This window comes from Podarcis cretensis, assembly GCF_951804945.1.
Source record: "Podarcis cretensis genome assembly, chromosome: 6".
In the NCBI taxonomy this organism is placed as follows: Eukaryota; Metazoa; Chordata; class Lepidosauria; order Squamata; family Lacertidae; genus Podarcis; species Podarcis cretensis.
In genome coordinates, this window is record NC_137175.1 from 43,349,889 (window position 1) to 43,370,727 (window position 20,839).

A 20,839-nucleotide genomic window follows, 5' to 3' on the forward strand; every position below is an offset into this window, starting at 1 on the left:
TAGTCTAGCAACATCTGGAGGGCTACCAATTTTCCAGCCCTAGCATAAAGAGTAAGCAGCTATTCTATCAGACACCACTGTAAAGCTAAATGGTAGCATTTACGCTTTTGTGATTTAATTGTGTTATAAAAGAATTATCCACTAATTATCAAAATATTGGGCTGATAACCACTAGTTTGCTGGTGAATACAATTCCATTGTTTGTGTGTTCCCACCTCTCTGGAACTGGAAAAAGATTCATCCTTTGGATCCCACCTAGAACCCCTACTCACCAGCTTAGTGTTCTGCATTGAAAAGCAGAACATGACAGGCATGGCCAATAGAGGTACATTACTATATTATTTCTCACCAACACCTGCTGCTGTTACAGTCCCTGCTTTTGCTCTGTCCCTAGCTATTCCACCAGCCTAGCATCAGGCTCAAAGGAAACATTAATAAGCCAGAAGGCCAGGTATTCTAACAATTCAGTCAAAAAGGAAGCAAAATTCTCAGAGCTCAAATTCAGAAAAAGCAAGCCAGGTTGGTTGGTTAGTTGGTTAGTTGGTTTGTTTAATGTGAGCTTTCAGAAACTCCCAACCTCATGACCTGGTAATTGGAGTAATTACAAATTGGTGCACAGGAGGAAAGAAGTAAAAGGTATAAAAACTGAATCTACAATGAAATAATAATAATAATAATAATAATAATAATAATAATAATAATAATTTATTTATACCCAGCCCATCTGGCTGGGCTTCCCCAGCCACTCTGGGCAGCTTCCAAAAAAAATTAAAATACAGTAATCCATCAAACATTAAAATCTTCCCTAAACAGGGCTGCCTTCAGATGTCTTCTAAAAGTCTGGTAGTTGTTTTTCTCTTTGACATCTGGTGGGAGGGTGTTCCACAGGGTGGGTGCCACTACTGAGAAGGCCCTCTGCCTGGTTCCCTATAACTTGGCTTCTCTCAATGAGGGAACCACCAGAAGGCCCTCGGCGCTGGACCTCAGTGTCTGGGGGTAGAACAATGGGGGTAGAGACGCTCCTTCAGATATACTGGACCGAGGCTGTTTAGGACTTTGAAGGTCAACACCAACACTTTGAATTGTGCTCGGAAACGTACTGGGAGCCAATGCAGGTCTTTCAAGACCGGTGTTATGTGGTCTCGGCGGCCGCTCCCAGTCACCAGTCTAGCTGCCGTGTTCTGGATTAGTTGTAGTTTCCGGGTGACCTTCAAAGGTAGCCCCACATAGAGTGCATTGCAGTGGTCCAAGCGAGAGATAACCAGAGCGTGCACCACGCTAGCGAGGCAGTCCGCTGGCAGATAGGGTCTCAGCCTGCATACCAGATGAAGCTGGTAAACAGCTGCCCTGGACACAGAATTGACCAGCACCTCCATGGACATCTGTGAGTCCAAAATGACTCCCAGGCTGCGCACCTGGTCCTTTAGGGGCACAGTTACCCCATAAAGGACACTCACACAGGACCTTCACCGCCTTCACTGGTTCCGATTTGAAAGAGAGGTAGAGCTGGGTATCATCCACATATTGATAACACCCAGCCCAAACCCCCTGATGATCTCTCCCAGTGGCTGCATGTAGATGTTGAAAAGCAGGGGGCACAGGACAGAACCCTGAGCACCCCACAAGTGAGAGCCCAGGGGTCTGAACACTCATCCCCCCCCCACTTTCTGAACATGGCCCAGGAGGAAGGAGCGGAACCACTGTATAACAGTGCTCCCAGCTCCCAGCCCCTCTACATGGTCCAGAAGGATGTTATGGTCGATGGTATCAAAAGCCGCTGAGAGGTCCAGCAGAACTAGGAAACAGCTCTCACCTTTGTCCCTAGCCCGCTGAATATCATCAACCAGTGCAACCATGAGACCAGTTTCAGTCCCATGATGAGGCCTGAATCCCGACTGGAAGGGATCAAAATGGTCCGCTTCTTCCAGGCGTGGCTGGAGTTGTTCAGCAACCACTCGCTCTGTCACCTTGCCCAAGAATGGAAGATTTGAGACTGGGCAGTAGTTGGCCATATTGACCACATCTAAAGATGTTTTTTTAAGAAGAGGTTTGATAACTGCCTCTTTCAGCAGGTCTGGGAAGGCTCCCTCACAGAGTGAAGCATTCACCAGCCCACGAAGCCCATCGCCCAGCCCTTCTCGGCTAGCTTTTATAAGTCAGGATGGGCAAGGATCAAGGAGACAGGTGGTTGGTTTCATTGGTCCAAGCAGCCTGTCCACATTCTCGGAGGTAACAGATTGGAATTGATCCCATGCAACTTGACTAGACAGGACTCTAGCACTCTCCCGCCCTGGCCCTGCTCCCACGAATCTGAGTGACTTTATCTGCAAAAAACTGCAAAATCATTGCAGGAGATCATGTGGCCTGTACTGAGCCCCAATGGAGCAGGTGGTTCCGCTAAATTGTGAACCACCTGAAAGAGTCTCCTGCTGCTGTTGACCACAGATGCAACAGAGGTGGTGAAGAAGGTCGCCACTTGGTAGGCTCGAAATTGAGCTCTAACCCATGTCCGGTTAGATTCAGAATGAGTTATCCGCCACCGGCACTCTAGCCATCTCAGAGATTGTTTTATTGCCCTCAGATGCATGGAAAACCACGGGGCTGTCCAGGCTCTATGCAATCAGAGAGGGCGCTTCAGAGCCAAACAGTCAATAGCCCTGGTTAACTCCACATTCCAGCAGGCCACCAGGGAATCGGCTGAAAGGCCATCAACATGGGATAAAGCATCCCCTACCACTCTCTGGAAATAATAAGGGTTTTTTTTGGGGGGGTGGAGATTATATATATATATAATCTAGTAGCTACCACCTTGGGAAATTATAGATAACCCAATTATCTTCCTAATCAGGGCTAGGGCTGAGAAAGTAAACTCTTATAAATGCTATAAATGCTGCTCCAGCTCCACCACCATTATTATTATTATTTTCCAGACTGAAGGCACAATGGGAAATTCTGCCTTCACATGTGAGAGAAGGAAACTGTGTCCATAATGCTTTCTTCCAGTCATGGGCAAACTCCTGACACAGGAGCAGTGCATAAAAATGATGAGCGAGTAATAAATCCTAGAAGATCAGAGTAGACAAGCAAATACAGCTCCAAAGGGTATCTAGCATCATGAAAACCATGAGACTGTTTTCATGGTGAAAAGCTATCTATACATTTTGTAAACGTATGGAACAACAAAGGGTCTTGGGGCACCTTTAAAGATTAGCATTAGAAATTTGGTTCGCCTTTAAGATGCCACAATGCTCCTCACTGGTTTTGCTGAAAAAGAACAACACGGCTGTCTCTCTGAAAACTGTTACATAAGGTCCATGAGCAAAATGAACCCAGATGGAAAATTACGCTGGCATGAGGAAGTCTCAAGATTTAAAGCCTATTAAAGCAGCATATGAAAAGGCTGTTAAGTGGAAGAGGAAAACTCTTGAGGAAATCAAAGAGTTCCTAGTCTTCCTCATACTAGTGCACCCTAGACCAGGAGTAGCTAACTTACAGCTCTCCAGATGTTGCTGAGGTACATCTCTCATGGGTCATGCTGGTTGGGGCTGATGGGATTTGGAATTCAACAACATCTGGAGCAACACAGAGAAGTCTGGTGCCGGATTAAAGGTTGTGGAGGCCCCTAGGCAGTAGAAATCTTGGGGCTCCCCTCACAAAACATCTCCCAATACATTTTTGTAATTTTTTTCAAGATCAAATCAATATTATTGATCCATTGTTGTGGGGGCCCTAAAAGGCACGGGGCTCATAGGCTGGTGCCTACTCTGAATATTGGTAATCTGGCACTGGATTAGTGACCCCTGCCCTATAGTATCAATCTATGATAAATATAGACCCCAATGAGGAGAGGTACTAAGAAACAGGTCCCATTGCATACAGGAGCAATGCAAAATAGTTCCCCCTGAAATAATGGGGATAAATATTCATGTATGTATATTTCCTAAGGCTATGCACCTATATTACCTTCACACTGAGTTTCCACTAACTTCAATAGGCTCATCATCTATTCCAGTTTCCCTGAGCAAATGAGCCGGCATGCCAGGGCAGCCTAGAATCCCAGGTAGAAAAAATGGTGCTTAGTGTGAAGATCTAATTCATGCCAACTGAAAACAATAAAAGCCAGTGGTTGTAGTCTGGGAATCCTAAGGTTTCTGCCACACATGAGAAAAGTGCAGTGCATGTGCAGGTATTATTAAATTTATATCCCGCTCCATACTCACAGGTTTCAGGGTAGTTCACAAGATAAAATTTCAATATGAAAACACAAAATACATAATCAAAATCTAAACAGAAACAGCCGAATAACCCCCCCAAAACATAAAAAGTTAAAACAATTAAAAACAATTTGGGGGAAAAATTGAAAAACACAATTAAAAAGCCGTTCAAAATAATGTAAAAGGTATGATAAGGAGCAGGTATGATGAAGCATGGTCCTAAACACTGGAAACAATAGAATCTCTCTCTCTCCCTCTTGATGAAATATAGAAATCCTTGTCTGCAGGAAAAGGGACAGAAAATCTCTGGCCCTCCAATTCCTTTCATCCCTGAATATTGACTATGTTGACCAAGTCTGATGGGAGTTGCAGTCTAACAACATCTGGAAGGCCACAGGTAAACCCCTCCCTGGTTTACATTACAGGCAGCGGCTTAAATAACTTCCACCCATAGTAGGGCACTGCCTTCCTTCCTTCCATATCTGATGTAGCAGTTCTGTTTTCCCCCTCCTCTTCACATTAACAGCTTGTAGTTGAAGGGATTGGTGTACATATCACTACAAAGAATTTTCAGGGCATCCACAGAAATTGAACCAAATGAAGGCTGACCCATTTCATGCAGATCCAGTGACTCAGCCAGCACAAACATAAGCCTTGGAAGTAGACGGCTGCAGCTCGTACATTAGCTGCCACTCCAGCAAGGTTACTTAGGCCATGAATTTCACTCTATTTGTGTAGCTCAGCTGCCACACATGATGAACGCCTGCATTCGTCTAAAATTTCCTTCTCCACCTGACTGTTATCGAAGTGTCTCACACTCTTGAATGTATAATGCTCTCCAGACTCACTGCAAGATATGGCTGGGCCATTATCAATGCACCGTATAAATGATGCTCAGCGAACTTTGCCTGAAGTTCCAGGGGCAGAAGAGAGAAATGGGACCAAGTGCCAAATCTGCTGCCAGCTAGGCTAGGTGTGTACAGCCCTCTGCTTCTCATTTGCTTGTGGAGTCCCCCTCTCTTCTGTAACCAAAAGAATTGCTGTACTTACCACCCAGTCGACTCATTTGTTGAAAGTAGACACTTGGTGTATAATGATTCCTGGCTGCTACGAAGAAAGCTCTCAGCAATCCACTGCTGGGACAAGCAGCCCAAGCCCTCTCAACCTTTAGCTATTAATATCCTAACACAGGCAGTCACCTGTGAAGGAAAGGGGAAATGAAAAGCATTCACCAGGTGTCAGCTGCAATTACTTGGGGAGTAAATATTTCTAAAGCAACCATCTCAAGCTGAAAGCAACAACAGGATGGATGCAGCTTCTAATATAGACCCTCCATTTCTATTGCTGTTTTTGTTTTTTTGTTTTTTGTTTTTTGTTTTTTTGTTTTGTTTTTTTTTGCTGTGGCCGGGCCCTGAAAGCTGGATAGATGAAAAATAAATCCTACAAGGAACCCAGAGAGTCACTTGTCCAAAGAGGTCTAGCTGTAACTAAGGACATAGCAACAGTGGCGTAGCGTGGGTTGTCAGCATCCGGGGTAAGGCAAGTAATTTGCACCCCCTGACCCGTGGATTAGCGCCCCCTAATCCTAACCCCCAGATGTTGCGCCCGGTGCAGCCGGCCCCCCCTGCACCCCCCACGCTACGCCACTGCATAGCAAGACAATCACATATTGGTACATGTGAAGCTATCACTCAATTGTCTCAGGGGATCTGAAGTTCTTCACACAACTAGTGTGTCTCTTGTTGGAATAATCAGATTTCCTAGTACTGAAATCTCAATTTTATATCAGGTGTGGGAGAGGGAATATGATGGCCACCGCTTCCACTAGCACATGAAACATCATGTGTGCACTGTATTGACATGGATCACAATCACTTGTGTCTGTGAAAAAAACGATGACCTCTGCCACCACATGCCTCACGTCCTGTACCATTTTGGAAACTTCCGCTGTTTCTGTTGTTGTTTTCTAATTAAGAACCTAAGCATCTACCGGTGTATAACACTCCATAGAGAAGGAATGCGTATTAGCCTTTTGTAGTTTAATCAGTCTTAGAATGGAAAACCCTTGGATTCAGGTTAGGAAAGCAGATCCCCTGCTTCCCTGTACACAAATGGTATGAATTCATTGTGATAGACACAATGAGTCACCCCAGAAAGCTTTCTGAGAAAGCAAACATATTGCATGCAAACTATCATAGTCTGTTGAACACAATTCTTTTTGTAACCACAAATACAACTGCCTTCAACATACAAATTTAAAGCTAAATGTATGGCTTTTCATTTCATTTTATTTTTATTTTGCCAAGTCTGAACATTGAATCCTGACTCTCCTGAACAACCCACTTCTCAGCATGCCTCCAAGTCTGGAGTGGATCCAGCTGAGTATGGAGGAGCCCCCTCTCTCCTTCCCTTCTAATGGGTGCTACTTTAGAAAAGCACTCCTGGACCTAGTGCTAGAGCTATGTATTCAGCCGAGTCTTCTGTCATCCCACCTTTAAGTTATCCTTGGATGAGCAGTCCATGATGAGCTCATTAAGCAAGACCTAGAGGTATCTTCCAGGCTGTTCAGGGTCTTGCTTGAATTATTCAGCATCTCACTTGACAGGATGGCATGTAGGAGCAATCTCATCTAAAGAGCTGGGGAAGTTTGACTCCATCTGGCAGACGCGGCCTCTGAGTGGCCCTATCACGAAGCTCTATACGTATGCATCCAGATTCATTCCATGGCAAATGTAGGTCTGGGGGAAACATCCCTGTAAGGCAATCTGTGCATAAAAGGGTTGTGCTGAAAAGCATGTGCATGATTTGGAAACCCACGTGAGCCTACTATTTATGCACTGTCACCTAGATTAAGGGCTCATCCACATTTCCACTTTCCCCTGGGGAAACCTGCTGTTTCCCCCTGAATCGGAGCAAACGTCAATTGGGTTTTCTCTGGATTGCTGTTTGCTCTGATTTAGCCCTCAAGGGTGGGTTTTCTGTGGGAAAGCAGTGGGGCAAAGGCAAAAGCACTCGGCCCCATGCCTGGAAAGAACTGCACAAGCAGAAAACTGCTCAGACTTGTGGTTTCTAGGAATGAGACAGGCTGAAGTGCAGACAAGCCCTCAGATTTGAGGGTTTCTCTTTGGATTTCATTGCAGTTTGATAATATAAATTATACCGAAACAGAAACAGGCTCTGCTGAGTTCAGTGCTTGTTTCAAGGCATTTATATTGCCCTCCCTGGTACAGGAGTGAGCTCTTAATGCACAACGGCTGCCTTCATTCATTGCTTCTCTAACATGAGCCAGCCTCAGTGAAACTGGGCATGTGACAAGCGCATCCGCTGTCAGAATGAGCAGCAGCTGAAGCCTTGCCCCGAGCCAGCCCTGCCAGCCTTAGTGTGCACAGAATTGGCAAGCATGCCTTGCTGCTCTGGCTCCTGAATCTCCTCGCCAACCCATCCCATTTCACCCCCCACTACCCATTATTGAAACCCAAGCCTTCGCTCCTGGCTTGTGGGGATGCAAGGCTTCTGAAAAGCCAGCACCACAACTAATGAGGAGGCCAGAGGGCATTTGAGGAGAGAGACATAGCCCCAATCATTTGTTGGGGGAAGAGCATGGTTGCCATAGCTACAGCAGCCAGAAGAGGCAGCCATGTTGTGGGAGCCGCTGTGAGGAGGGGGAGGGTTTGCTGGTGAAATATGAGAAAAGGAGGAGAGAAAGCAAAGGTGGAAATGAGGACTTAGTATAGCTGAGTAGCTTGTCCCACCTTACAAGGGGATAGTCCAATAAATTCTTTAAAGCTATTCTTTCCAAACGACAGAGATTTCTCAATGCTAGTAAACACGTTCATAGGAGTCTGTATCCACCCCACCCCCCATTTTCTTATTAAGAGCAGTGGGGCAGCTAGGCCTGGACCTCAGGGCTCCATAGCCACTGGAGGCTGGTCTGTGAGGGTGAATGGGGCACTGCCCCATCAACTGCAATATGCCGTCACATAACCTTTAACACCCCCAACAGCAAAATCCAGGACACAATCTTCCTGGACGACTTCTTCCTGCTTTTTCTTGTGAGAGAATGGCAGCCATTTTGGATGCCATGATCTTGCTTGATTTCACACCATGATTCCCCCCTGAAAAAGTGCCTTTTCAGGCACAGCGTCAAAATACACACATTTTGGGGCACCAAGCAAAATCACAACCTCGAAAAAAGCACTTTGGGAAATGGGGGTGTCACAGCACTAAATTGTGCGAGCTCATGGCAACCAAAATGGCTATCATTCTCTCATAAGAAGGAAAATGGGATGTCTAGTTTTTTCCTGGACACTTCCAGGGTATGCCCTCAAACCCTGCCTGTATGCCTATTTCCTTCCAACCCGCCCAGAGGATGGCAGTGGCCATCAGCTTCATCCTCCTTGGTCTCCATTGTACCCATGTAGAACTTAGCAAGGAGGAGGAGGTTGGGGACAGAGCTGGAATGAGTTGGCCCTGCCTGTTGTTGGCTCTGGATTCACCTACTGCTGGACTTCCCACCCTGCTTTCTGGCCTACCAGTTCCAATGGGCACCACCCAACGCTCCCCACAGCTCACCCTCCCACTTCCCAGACTACCACTCAGAGAGTCACAGATATAGGTGCCAGCTCCAGGGAGCTTACTTCCTAACATACGAATCAAATCCAGGATGTACACCATATACAAGGATTGTATATGGTGTACATCCTGTCAGCCTGTTGCGCTCTATATGTTGTAACTATCGCATCTGCGTAACAAGGTCTTGTATTTGTTTTGGGTGCAGAGCTATGTCAGGATGTTGTGTTGGGCCTTCTCAATGTGCTTCAGAAGAAGGCACTTCTGGTGGTAGAGGATGAGAGTAGTGGCAAGTATGGGCATGTGGGTCACTGCAGCATCCTGTCTTTCATCTTGGTTTTGGTTTTGTTTTTTAAATCTTACGGTTGAGGGGCAGCCTGCCAGGCACATGTGTTGTTACAAATCCTCATTTTATTATTTTTACTTTAAAATTATATTACCCTGTCCTGCAACAGGGTGGTGCTTGCACACAAGGTAATTGCCTTAGCATCAAGGTAACAGACATAAACTTTATTCCTGCAGTCATAATGGTGCTGTTATTCAAGTGGGTTTTAAAAAATGTGAAACTGCATGTGCTTGAGAGTATTTATGTGATTATTCGTAGTATTACTGTCATCATTATCAACACCAACATCATTATAATCAGAGTTGACAAACTCTTTTTGTCTGCATTTTGCTCTATAGCAGAAACACTGAAGTGGTTGCAAAGCAGGGATTGGGGTGGGTGGAAAAGAGAAACGGTTAATGTGTACTTTGCATCTGAAATAGTGCAGATGACTGTCTAAAGCTCCTCCGCCACCACAAAGAACCACTAAATCCGGGGTCTAATATTAGCTAGCTAAACCACTGATTAAGAAAATCTCTTCCCAAAATGCTAGTAGTTTCAAGATGCAATTATATCTTAATTATGAGATTTAGTACCAGAGCAGTTATTGACAGGGAGGGATTGCAGCTCCGTGAGTAGGGAACATGCTTTGCATATGGAACAGCTGTGTCGTATGCACCATAACTTGAAAGTGCATGTCTTCCCCAAAGAATCATGGGAACTGTAGTTTTTTTAAGGGCGCTAAGGGATTGTAGCTCTGGAAAAGATAGCCTACACTTCCCAGGATTCTCTGGGTGAAGCCATGGGTGGAATTAAACACTGCACTCTTCCAATTGTTCTGTCTGTACAAGCAGTCCCTTTTGCCAGATGTAGTAATACTCTGCTCCCTCCCCCCCCCCTTCATTGTTCTGGTGGTTCTCCTGAGCCCCAAAGCTAATTTAAGGCGGCACCTAGGGCACATGGGAGAAGGAGAAAGGAGAAACCTCATTGCACAAATGGTAGTCTCTGCACAGAACTTCCGCTGATGGGGCCAGTTAGAGGAATCCTGCCCTATGCGCTTTATATGTGCAGTGTGTACTCAGCATAAGTCCACAATCAACCTCTAGCATCTCCAGTTAATAGGTACAGGGAGCAGGGAAGACCACTGTCTAAGGCTTCGAAGACCTACTGCCAGTAGAAAATATTGGACTCGATGAATGAAGGAAATTAACCTGGTGTATAAAGTAGCTTTTCTCCCAAGAAGCAGGCGTATTTTAATTTTGTGACTGCTGTCACCATCATGTCATCGTGGAGCCCAAGAAAGTAAAATCTCTCACTGCCTCCATTTCTTTCCCTTCTATTTGCCAGGAGGTGATGGGCCCAGTGGCCATGATCTTGGTTTTTTTGATGTTGAGCTTCAGACCATATTTTGCGCTCTCCTCTTTCACCCTCATTAAAAGGTTCATTAATTCCTCCTCACTTTCTGCCATCAAGGTTGTGTCATCTGCATATCTGAGGTTGTTGATATTTCTTCCGGCAATCTTAATTCCAGCTTGGGATTCATCCAGCCCAGCCTTTCGCATGAGCTATGGTTTTCCCAGTAGTGATGTATGGAAGTGAGAGCTGGACCATAAAGAAGGCTGATCGCCGAAGAATTGATGCTTTTGAATTATAGTGCTGGAGGCTGGAGGAGACTCTTGAGAGTCCCATGGACTGCAAGAAGATTAAACCTATCCATTCTTAAGGAAATCAGTCCTGAGTGCTCACTGGAAGGACAGATCCTGAAGCTGAGGCTCTAATACTTTGGCCACCTCATGAGAAGAGAAGACTCCCTGGAAAAGACCCTGATGTTGGGAAAGATGGAGGGCACAAGGAGAAGGGGACAACAGAGGATGAGATGGTTGGATAGTGTTCTCGAAGCTACCAGCATGAGTCTGACCAAACTGCGGGAGGCAGTGGAAGACAGGAGTGTCTGGCATGCTCTGGTCCATGGGGTCACGAAGAGTCGGACATGAATAAATGACTAAACAACAACAAGTAAAGTAGCTTCTTGTGTTCCTAATGTAGGGCCAGACAGCCAAATAAGTGAATCAGCAGACTCATGGCTATAGAAGTTAGAGCTGTTGTGCAACTCTACCACCAAGGTCAAGCATAAGTATTTGGCCTTTGGCTCTCTTCTAGACTTGAATGCTCCTTCCTAAAATACAATAATTCTAGGTATTAATCACCAAGTCATTCTCTGGGTGGGCTCCTCGTTTGAAGAAGAAGGGAGACATTGTCAGGTTTTGGGAGTAACACCAACATTTGCAGAAGTGCAACAAATCTTGTTTTGTGGGGTGGAAGAATCTAAGGAGGGGCACCGAGCAACTCAATGAGAACTGAGCATGCTCAGTGTGCATGGAATGTTGAATGACTCTTGGGGATACAGAAATAGAAACTTGGCAGGGGGAACCTGGAATGGAGTTTTAGAAAAGGGAATGGCTGGCTTGGTAGAATCCAGGACAGGAGCTGTCCACGCTGCAACATTTTGTTGCAGGCCCTGCTTATTAAAACATGCAAAGAAACTACCATTTATGTGAGGGCAAACGTAATAAATAAATAAACCATCATTTGCCTTGCCCCTCAAATGGAATTCCTGCCCCACATGAAATGTCTGCTCTCATTCTCACTCCTGAATCAGGAAAGGATTTAAAAAGTTAATGAAAAAGAAAATTCTCCCATTTTCCCTGCACAGGGTGATTTTCTCTTCTTCACAATCATAGAACCCCCACAATACAGAGGAAATAGTCATGCTTAAGTCCCATTGAAATCAATTAACCAAGTTACTTACAGCTAACTTAAGCCCTATTGATTTCAGTGTGATTTAAGCATAACTAACTTTCTCTGGATTATGCATTCCATCAATATATTACAGCAAGATTAATGCATTACAGAAGAATCATGTTGTGCTATGAGAGCTCTGTTTGATTAAATCATGTTCTTCTGTGATGAAGTTGATACTAAATTTTCTGTGAATTTGTGTGTGCGCGTCAAATATAAAATTCTTCTCTTAAAGGGGAAGAATGAGGTTTTTCTTTATGCCCATTTACTGCAAACAGCTAATGGGAAATCTTACATTTTGCATTTCTCTTTGGCCCATAAATACTGAGACAGCGATCCGTCTCCCATTAAATGAATAGGAGCTTTGCCATTTAATGATATAGGAGTAGTTTGTTTCTTTTGGTTGTCAGAGGGAAGTTATGTAGATGCCGAGTGTGGGGGATGCTGTCAATCCTGGAAGCCTGTGTAGAAAGATCAAACCCCACAGCCATATCTCAGCATCCAGCCTCATTTTACTTGCATGAACACTGCTATCAGCATTCTAGTTCACACTTTGCCATTTGAACACTGTGCATGCTGAGTCTGAGCAGAAATGGGAATCCGAAACAGTGGGGCAGATGCCAAGAGCAGGTTGGTGGAAGCTGCAGTGTGACTTGAAACGTGACTGCTTGCAGGCATGGGGAACCTGTGGCACTCCAGGTGTTGTTAGACTCCAGAACTCCCACCACCCCTGAGCATTGGCCATGCTGGCTGTGGCCAATGGCAGCTGCGATCCAAAAACACCTGCAGAGCCACAAATCCACCATCCTTGGTCTAGCAGCTGGGGTACAGAATTTGTTTCTGGCTCTGTCTACTTGTCCCACAAGGCCAAAACTACAACCAGTCAGGGTTTTGAGGGGGAATAAGAAATGAAGTGATGGTACTCATATATAGATGTGAGTGCCAGCACAAAATGGCTGCCATGGGTGATAATACTCTGGTTACAACCCAATGCTGGGGCAAAAGATGACACAGTGAATTGAGCAAAACAGAAGGTAAGAGACGGGGGCACCGAATTTTGGGCTTGCACGGGGTGCTGCTGAACTTTGAAAGACCAAAGTCTGCCCCTGCATGGGATCTGGATCTGAGTTGTGTTGGAAGCCCCAAAGAACTTCTGCATTTAGGGGTGGTGTGGGGTTGTTCTTTTGTGGAGTGTTTAAACTGCCTGGTAATTTGGCAGCTTGAGCTAGTGTTGCATCTAGATTGAGGAGGTGGTGGTGAGGGAGGCAGTATTTAACTTGCTACCTTTTCTCAAGCCAGTCATGGTGAAGGGTGCAGTCTGTTTGCGGTGGAGGGCAGTGGGGTGGAGACTCAGCAAATGCATGATAGGACATGGGTAGAAGAGGAGCAGAACTCAGAGACTGCCAACATAGAGCAACATCTTCAGTGCTACTACTAACCTTGTTAGTTGTAGCCCTTGTTAGCAGTAGCCCTTGGGCAGCCTTCTGCAACTTGGTGCCCTCCAGATGTCCTGAACTTGAATTCTCATCCGCTCTACTCATGATGGCCATTCTACCTTGGGGTAATAGGAGTTGTAGTTCAACTCCTAGCCAACCAATTCTCCCAAAAATGTGGTAGTCTGAAGATAGCCAAATCCACATTGCTTGCCATACATCAGGAAAATGTCCTGGTGTTCAGGTGTAAAAATGGTGTCAGGGGGGAATTTTGCAGAATTGGCAAAATGTCAGGGGAAATCCAGATGTATGGCAACGTGATGGAAAAAAGCAACCCTAATTGCTGCAAGCTCATTGGAAGAAGGGCAGAACACTCTGATTTCAACTGTCTCCAGATGAGGGATTGACGGGCCAGCTTGTCCCCTCCCCATGTCCATGTTCCCCAAAATTTCTTCCACAGATAGATAGAGAACTGGTCCTTTATTAGATCCACTGTCACTTGCTTCCCCCACACTTCAAGGGCTGGGAAAGATGCTACATTACATGCCATGAGCCTTGCTTGTCGCCTGTCATCTCATTGCATCTGTCATAGGGAGCCAAAATCTGAATTATTATTATTTTTGAGAAATGAAAGGTTTTTGCTCAGCCTGACAGACACACAGGGGAGTTTTGATCCATTCCCGGAGCAAAAAAAGGATGCTGTCAAATCTCTCTAGGTTTTATTGCTGGCATTATCATAAACAGCGTCCTGTGCCTATTATCGGGTCACAGGGATGCTTTCCCTGTCGTGTTGTTTCACAGCCAGAGCTGACAGCTCAGCATCCGTGCAGCGACACCAACCTGAGAATTAAAAAAACCAAGAATCCAGGAAGAAAGGCTTCTGCATCTGGAAATTGGTAACTTCTGGGCCATTTTCTCTGACCCTATGGCTCTTGGACAGAGCAGGGGAGAGGGTCCCATCAAATGAACTATTGCTGTACTTGAACTGCTTACTTCCTCAAGCAGTATGGGGTTTCAGAGCCAGTGGTATCAGGTTAAGTTTCAGTTGGATGAGAAATAACACTAGAAGCTTATGGTGCCTTTGTAATATTTGCTTTACTTTTAAATATACTTGGCAGAGCATAAGCAGCGGCAAACTAGCACTCCTACAAGGAATCCCCAAAGAACAATTTGGGTACCATCCCAGCATGCTTACCTAACTCCAACTAGAATTTCTCAGTCTCTTTCTCTTCCAAAACTGCTCTTTCTGCAGCCTTTCTGCCTTCGTATCAGATTCTCTAAGGTGGGGGATCTGTGGCTCTCCAGATGCATTGGACTAGAACTTGCATCATCCCTGTGACCACTGACCATACAGCCTGGAGTTGTATTCCAAAGATATCTGGGGAACCACATGTTGCCCACCTCTGCTCTAAGGTCAAAACACTCATGTGAGATCTCCTCCTATCAGAAAGTAATCTCCTGTCATTGGCTTCATGGAACATCAGCTGAGCATTGTGGGTTTTTAGCCTAACAAAAGAATACCAAGGTGTAGACTATGTTCAGAGTTCAAAATAAATGTGTGCTGCTTCAAGGGTGAAAAACAAATATGTATTTTTGGATGCTTGTCTCTAAGGCTGATATTTTTCTGAATGCATTATCTAGGGACGCAACAATGCCAACGATGGAAGTTGGTAAGGCCGATATTTTTCTGAATGCATTATCTAGGGACACAACAATGCCAACGATGGAAGTTGGTTCATTCCACATCTGATGGGGTACATATATTCTGTACTTAGATGGTGTGCCTGAATACAAAATAATCTTGTTTGAAATGATACAGTAGAGAGGTACTTCAGACCTCCTAGAGATCCTATTAAACAGCACTTCCCAGATCCTATGGAGTCGAAATGACCCTAGAAATACTCAGCCCACCCACTGAGGGCATGTGGCTCCCTGCAAAATTTTACGTTTTCTGCTCTACTGCGGGCAGATGAAGTGTGCTTGTGGTGGGTAGACGAAGAAGGTGCCTTTTCATTGTGCTAGTGGGAGACTGCTTTTAAATAGCTGTGGCTGAGGCAGCATCAAAAAGGAAACACAGAAGTAAATTACCTCTCAGAAAAGGTACCAACTAGAGCAGGAGCTTTGTGCTGTGATTACTGGTTCTGTGCCATGGCTGATGCATTCAAATTAATGGTGATCAGCATGAGAATTGGCAAGCTTCCTACAACCCTGTCATTTAGGAAGCTGCTACATACCAAATCAGACTTCTTGTTCACCTAGCCTAGTATTTTCTATTCTGACCAGCATCACCAATCTAGGATCTTAGGCAGGAAGACTTTCACATCACCTGCTACCTGGTATTTTTCACTAGTCTGGAGATGGCTCAGGGACTGGAGCTGGGACCTTCTGCCCGCAGCACATGAGCACCAACACTCCTTTCATTTGTTCATATATATATGTCCTTTCTCTTTTGGAAGTCTTCTTTGGGACCCTGAATGCTGGTCTGGTGGCTAGTCAACTGAGTTGTGAATCAGGAAGTTTCCAGTTTGAATCTCTTCTGTGCCATAAACCCATTGGTTGATTGTGAGAAGCTGTTCTAGATCTCTTTCAGCCTCAGGAGACACATACACACACACACACACATACACACATACACACACACTTGTTACTGGGAACAATAATGCATACCAATCTTGCAGGGTTGTTCTAGAGGTTGTAGGATAATGCATTAGCAGTGCTTGGAACCCTTGAAAACATTATGCATCAAAGCTCCGGATAATGATCCTGATCCTCGTCAAATTCCTAAAAAGCCAGTTGCCTGTACAGTATAAGTTGGCTTCCTATGCTGTGGACTACCAACTGACCAATCAGTATACCAGAACCTTTGTTTATGTCTAGGGCATTGTTCAGAATAACAGCTTAGTGGCAGTTCTGCACATACTCAAACCTTTATGCACAATCCAATAAATCTTATCTTCTTAGTTGCTATCTATCTACAAATTTTTAGCACCATGTAATAACTCAATCCCAACATTTCCAGTGCCACATGACTACCCCTGGCCGTATTAGATGCCAATTTAGCACATAGTAGGAATCTGTATCCATCATGGTAGAAAGGGCAAGAGGATAATTGAACAGTATGCCTTTGTAGGGCACGTTACTGCTACCAAAAACAAGTGTGGCATGGATATGGGGTTCTGTTGGGAGCACATTCTTCCCTGGGCTTTATACGTTAGGATAATCTAATCACAATAATACATTCTAATACGGCTCTTTGAAAAATCTGGCAGTATGTAGCTCATAAAGAGAATTTCTGGTCACTTCTGTGCTCTGCTGATCATGTCTGAATTACACAGGACTCTATGCATTACCAACTAAAAAGCCCCAAGGCTTTCCTGCTGCGTGTAAAACTCAGAACAGGGCCTGTGGTGTATGGTTTTCTATTCTCCCCTTTAAATCCTTTCTCGGGGAAAAGGAGGGGGAATCCCCAGGGGGGCTCTTGTTTCCCTTCCAGCCCAGCAGTCTTCCTCTTGGATGGCTTTGCTAGTTATGCTCATATTTATAAACATCTGAAAGATCCTGGTGCCAGGCTGATCTGATGCTAGAAAGTAGGCATTATATTTTGTGGCAGGAGCAAACCACTTCTGAATTCATTTCTTATTAAAGATCAAGTCATTTGTGAGGCTTCCGAAGATGCAATATGATGCAATCTATTGCAGGATAATTCTCCTTTCATTTGTTCATATATATATTTTTTAAAGAGAACCACATTTGACAGGACAAGCCACAATTCTGTTATGCGATGAGAAGGAAGCTCCCATCTGCCCAACCTTTCATTTAATTAGGCAAGCCGGAGCACAGATCACAGTGCTCTCCCACTTCTCTTTAAAAAGATTGAACTGTACAGCTCTCACAGATTTTGTCTTCTGCCTGTGATCTTCGAAGAGAATGAAAAGTCCTCGGGATTCTCTGTGTGAAAAAGAAACAGAGAGTCATGCATGGCTGTCCGTGTGTAATGATCTAAGCCTTCCCCTGCTTTCAAACACTGTGCTCTTTTTCTTTGCATCTTGCATGGGCAACTGAGCTCACAGCTCTCCAGTGCAACATTTCTAGTCCTCTGTCACCTGAACTAAAAGACAAAAGCAGATGGAAGAAGGCCTACATGTAATTTTTCTTCTTCCTTATATAAGGAGCTGAGGGTATACACTAAGGGCCTATTCTCTCGGCCACTTCAGTGCCTAGTGGTGGCCATGGAGGTGGGGAACCCTGAACATGTTGTTTTCCAGCTTCTCTCAGTTCATGGTGAGTTGCTTGTGTGTACCCAACACCATGTGCCTTATTTAGGGTTTTTTTATCTACAATGAAGAGCACAAATGATGTATTGTAGTAGTTTGTCATAGCTGAAGGCCAGCCCAAGTATTAGGTAGAGCAAGGCAACCACTGCAGACAACAAATGTTGAACGGCTGGGAGCCTCTGAAGAGGTGTTGGAGGAAAGGGTTGTGTGTACCACATAGAGCACATTGTGCTGCTAATCTAGCCTGATGCTCTTACATGTAGTGGAGAATGTTTTCTTGTTGCCAACACTCGAGCAAGCAAGCTTGGTTGGCTTCTGAACATGGAATAGTGGGGGATGGGGAGAGGGAGAGAGAGAGAGAATATGAATGTTCTACCACCAGACTGTACCCTCCATCACTGCACAGTTAAAAGGAGGTACACTCTTGTAACATATCACAGATCACTGTGGTGCAAGTGCTATCTCCTCCCACACTGTTACACACTGCTTAAATCTCTACTTTGCTTTCTCCGTCTTGCAATTTCACATCTTCCACCAATCTAAAAGCCAATGGGGTGGTTGTTCTTTTGGTTTAAAGCCTGATTGTTCTAGAATAATAGAACATACAACGGTAGAAAACACACACCGGCGGTGGCAGCGTATGAAATGACAAACTGTGCACTCCATGGTGCCTGTTCTCATGCCAACATTGACACGACAGAGTACAGGGTGCTCCCCACTCCAGAAATGAGCCCTTCGACTTATGGAGGGTGATAAAGTAAGGGTGGGTGATGCACTGGGGGGGGGGGGCTTGCCACTATGACTTCACTCTTTTTTGCTCTCTTGCAAGGCAACTGAATGCCTGAATGGAGCTAAAGGCACATCAAGAACTCAAAATTTCACAATGTGATGTGCTCTATTCTCCTGAAAACAGACAGTGATATTCAGCTAACTCATTCTCCATGTATACCCAATGAACTCCATTGACTTCAGTGGATCTACTCTGAGGATGATTATATGTTACTCATACATTCCTCAAATGAATTCCAACCATAGGGCAAATTCTTCTTTTAGCCAGCATTTCTCTTCCTTTTCTGGATCACGTGAAATGCATGGGCGATAGTGCTCCTTTTGCAAAATAAGAACAATCAAGTGAAGTGGTGTACACACTTTCTGCTGCACTTCCAGTGCCAAGCACCGTGACAGGCAAGTGAGACAAGTTAGCAGCTTTATCCTTGCCCGCCTTGCCTGCTACTGCTGCTCCTTAATTATTTCATCTCCCACAGGTTATCACACTTGCTTTTATTGGGCACCTCCATCTCCAAGCCCCCATATTGAGAAAGTGTGAAATGCATAAAATGGTTGGCAGGATCCCTTCATAGCAGCAAAGAGTAAGGGAAATATTTTTTACAACCCTCTTATTATTATTTTTTTAAAAAAAATGGAAATCAGGGGGAAAAGGTGAGCAGCAACAGTTCAGTCTGTCCAGGTGCTGTTCCCTCCTGTTGGCTGCTTAAGGATTCCACAAGATAACAAGGTGCAGTCGGCTGTGGTTGTTTACTCAAAACGCACCTACATCATGGCAGCCCCCTCTCTTTCCTCCCCACTCATTTCTTTTATTTTTTCTTTTGCATCTTCAAAACAAATAGAATTAGTGGTATCAACCTTACCACAAGGAGAAACACAGACTTACAAAGAGCATCACATAGCATCAGACATGGGAGATGTAAAAAAAAAATAAAAATTGGCAAGACATTAAGTGTTTAAAACAAATAAGGCACCAACATAAAAAGTATGTAAATATATGCTTTCAGCCTGTTTATACTGCTTCCTTTTAAGTCAGGTTGGGCCCAGCAGGCACTCTGGCACAGACATCTCTTTTCCATTTGGGAAAAGAAGTCAATGAAAACAGAATGCTAAAATATACCTGTTTAGGATTCCCAAAACTCCGTAGAAAAGTTTCGTGTGTTATCTATTTATATATCTCTGCAGATACATAGGCAGGCATGCAGGCAGGCAGATTGACTGGCAGATATATTAGATTTTATATCCCAATTTCCCCTAAAAAAGGAGATTCCCAAGGGAACTATCTTCAGTTTAAAAACAGAATAAAAGCACACTATCAAAGCCAAATTATAAACAAGAGTCAATAGCAGCAATAATACGTTTAAAATACCTAAAACCGGTGCTTTTTTTCTGAGGGGACGCAGGGGTGTGCATACCCCTAAACATTTTGTGAATGTAAGTTTGGCCTCATTGAGGGGCAGTATTTCAATATGAGTAAGAAAATGAGAGTACCCCTAAGCATTTTTTAAGAAAAAAAGCACTGTCTAAAACTAACAGAGACCTGCTAAAACTAACAGAGACCTGATGAGCATCTACAAATAAGAGGTCAAGATGCTCACAGCATGCCCAATGCCACCTGGAAAGCCTTTAATCTGAAGGCTGGATTTGACAACCTATTGTATGGGAAGGATGCTCTGTGCATGCACAAAAGCAGCCACACATTCCAGGACTGGGCCATGCCACTGAAAGCAGGTTTCGGGGCTCTACTACGAGGAGTCCCAGATGAAGAAGAGCTGCTACTGAAAAATATCAACAGGGTATGCTACAGAGATCAAGCAGCAGGATTCTGTTTATATTCTGAGCGGCTGCAGCAGTAGAAAGGCATACTCTAACACCATTATTAATAACTGGTATATTCTTAATTTCATGCTGATCTCAACTTGATTTCATGCAGATGGTGGAAGAGAAAAGGAGTAGCAGATAAAGAGAGAGGAGGAAGGGACTGGCTAGAAGAAAGAGAAAAGAAGCCATCCTGCTTGCTTTTGGCTCTACCCCCCCCCCAACTCTGCTCCACCACTGGCAACATATGACTGTCATCAGAACAAAAGGACTCCCCATTTTGACTATCTAGTGCCTCCTTCAAAAAGTTCAATGCTCTGTAGACAGAATTGTGCCACAGCAGCCTTCTGAGGTGGGAGAAGCTGAAGGATAATTAGCATTCCCAGGCTGCACATACCGGACTTTGTGGTTGAGTACCAATTTGAAGACTTGTCTTCCTAGTTCAAGTCCTACTCAGTCTGCTCACTGAGTGAGATGGCTGCTCTGTGGGAGGTATGTATGGGCTTCTCATTCCAGGCAACAGCTGGGCTCACTGCAGTGCACTCAAAGAGATGCACGCTTGGACAAGGACTGGTGGGAAGTTAAAGGGCTCCATTGAGCCACCTGGGAATCCCCTCCCAT

The 20,839-nt window shown here is 44.7% G+C and overlaps 1 protein-coding gene across 3 annotated transcripts in view; it reads left to right on the forward strand.

The window, feature by feature from the left end:
- The window catches only part of LRRN2 (leucine rich repeat neuronal 2), a 158,029-nt gene that overhangs the window by 84,374 nt on the left and 52,816 nt on the right, over positions 1-20,839 (forward strand). Inside the window, exon 1 of one of the 3 annotated variants that reach the window (XM_079982363.1) lies at positions 18,880-18,984. The exons of the other annotated variants lie outside the window; for them this stretch is intronic. The gene's annotated coding sequence lies outside the window, so the exon portion shown is untranslated. Of the gene's footprint in view, positions 1-18,879; positions 18,985-20,839 lie in introns of those variants that run through there. 3 annotated transcript variants of the gene reach the window in all.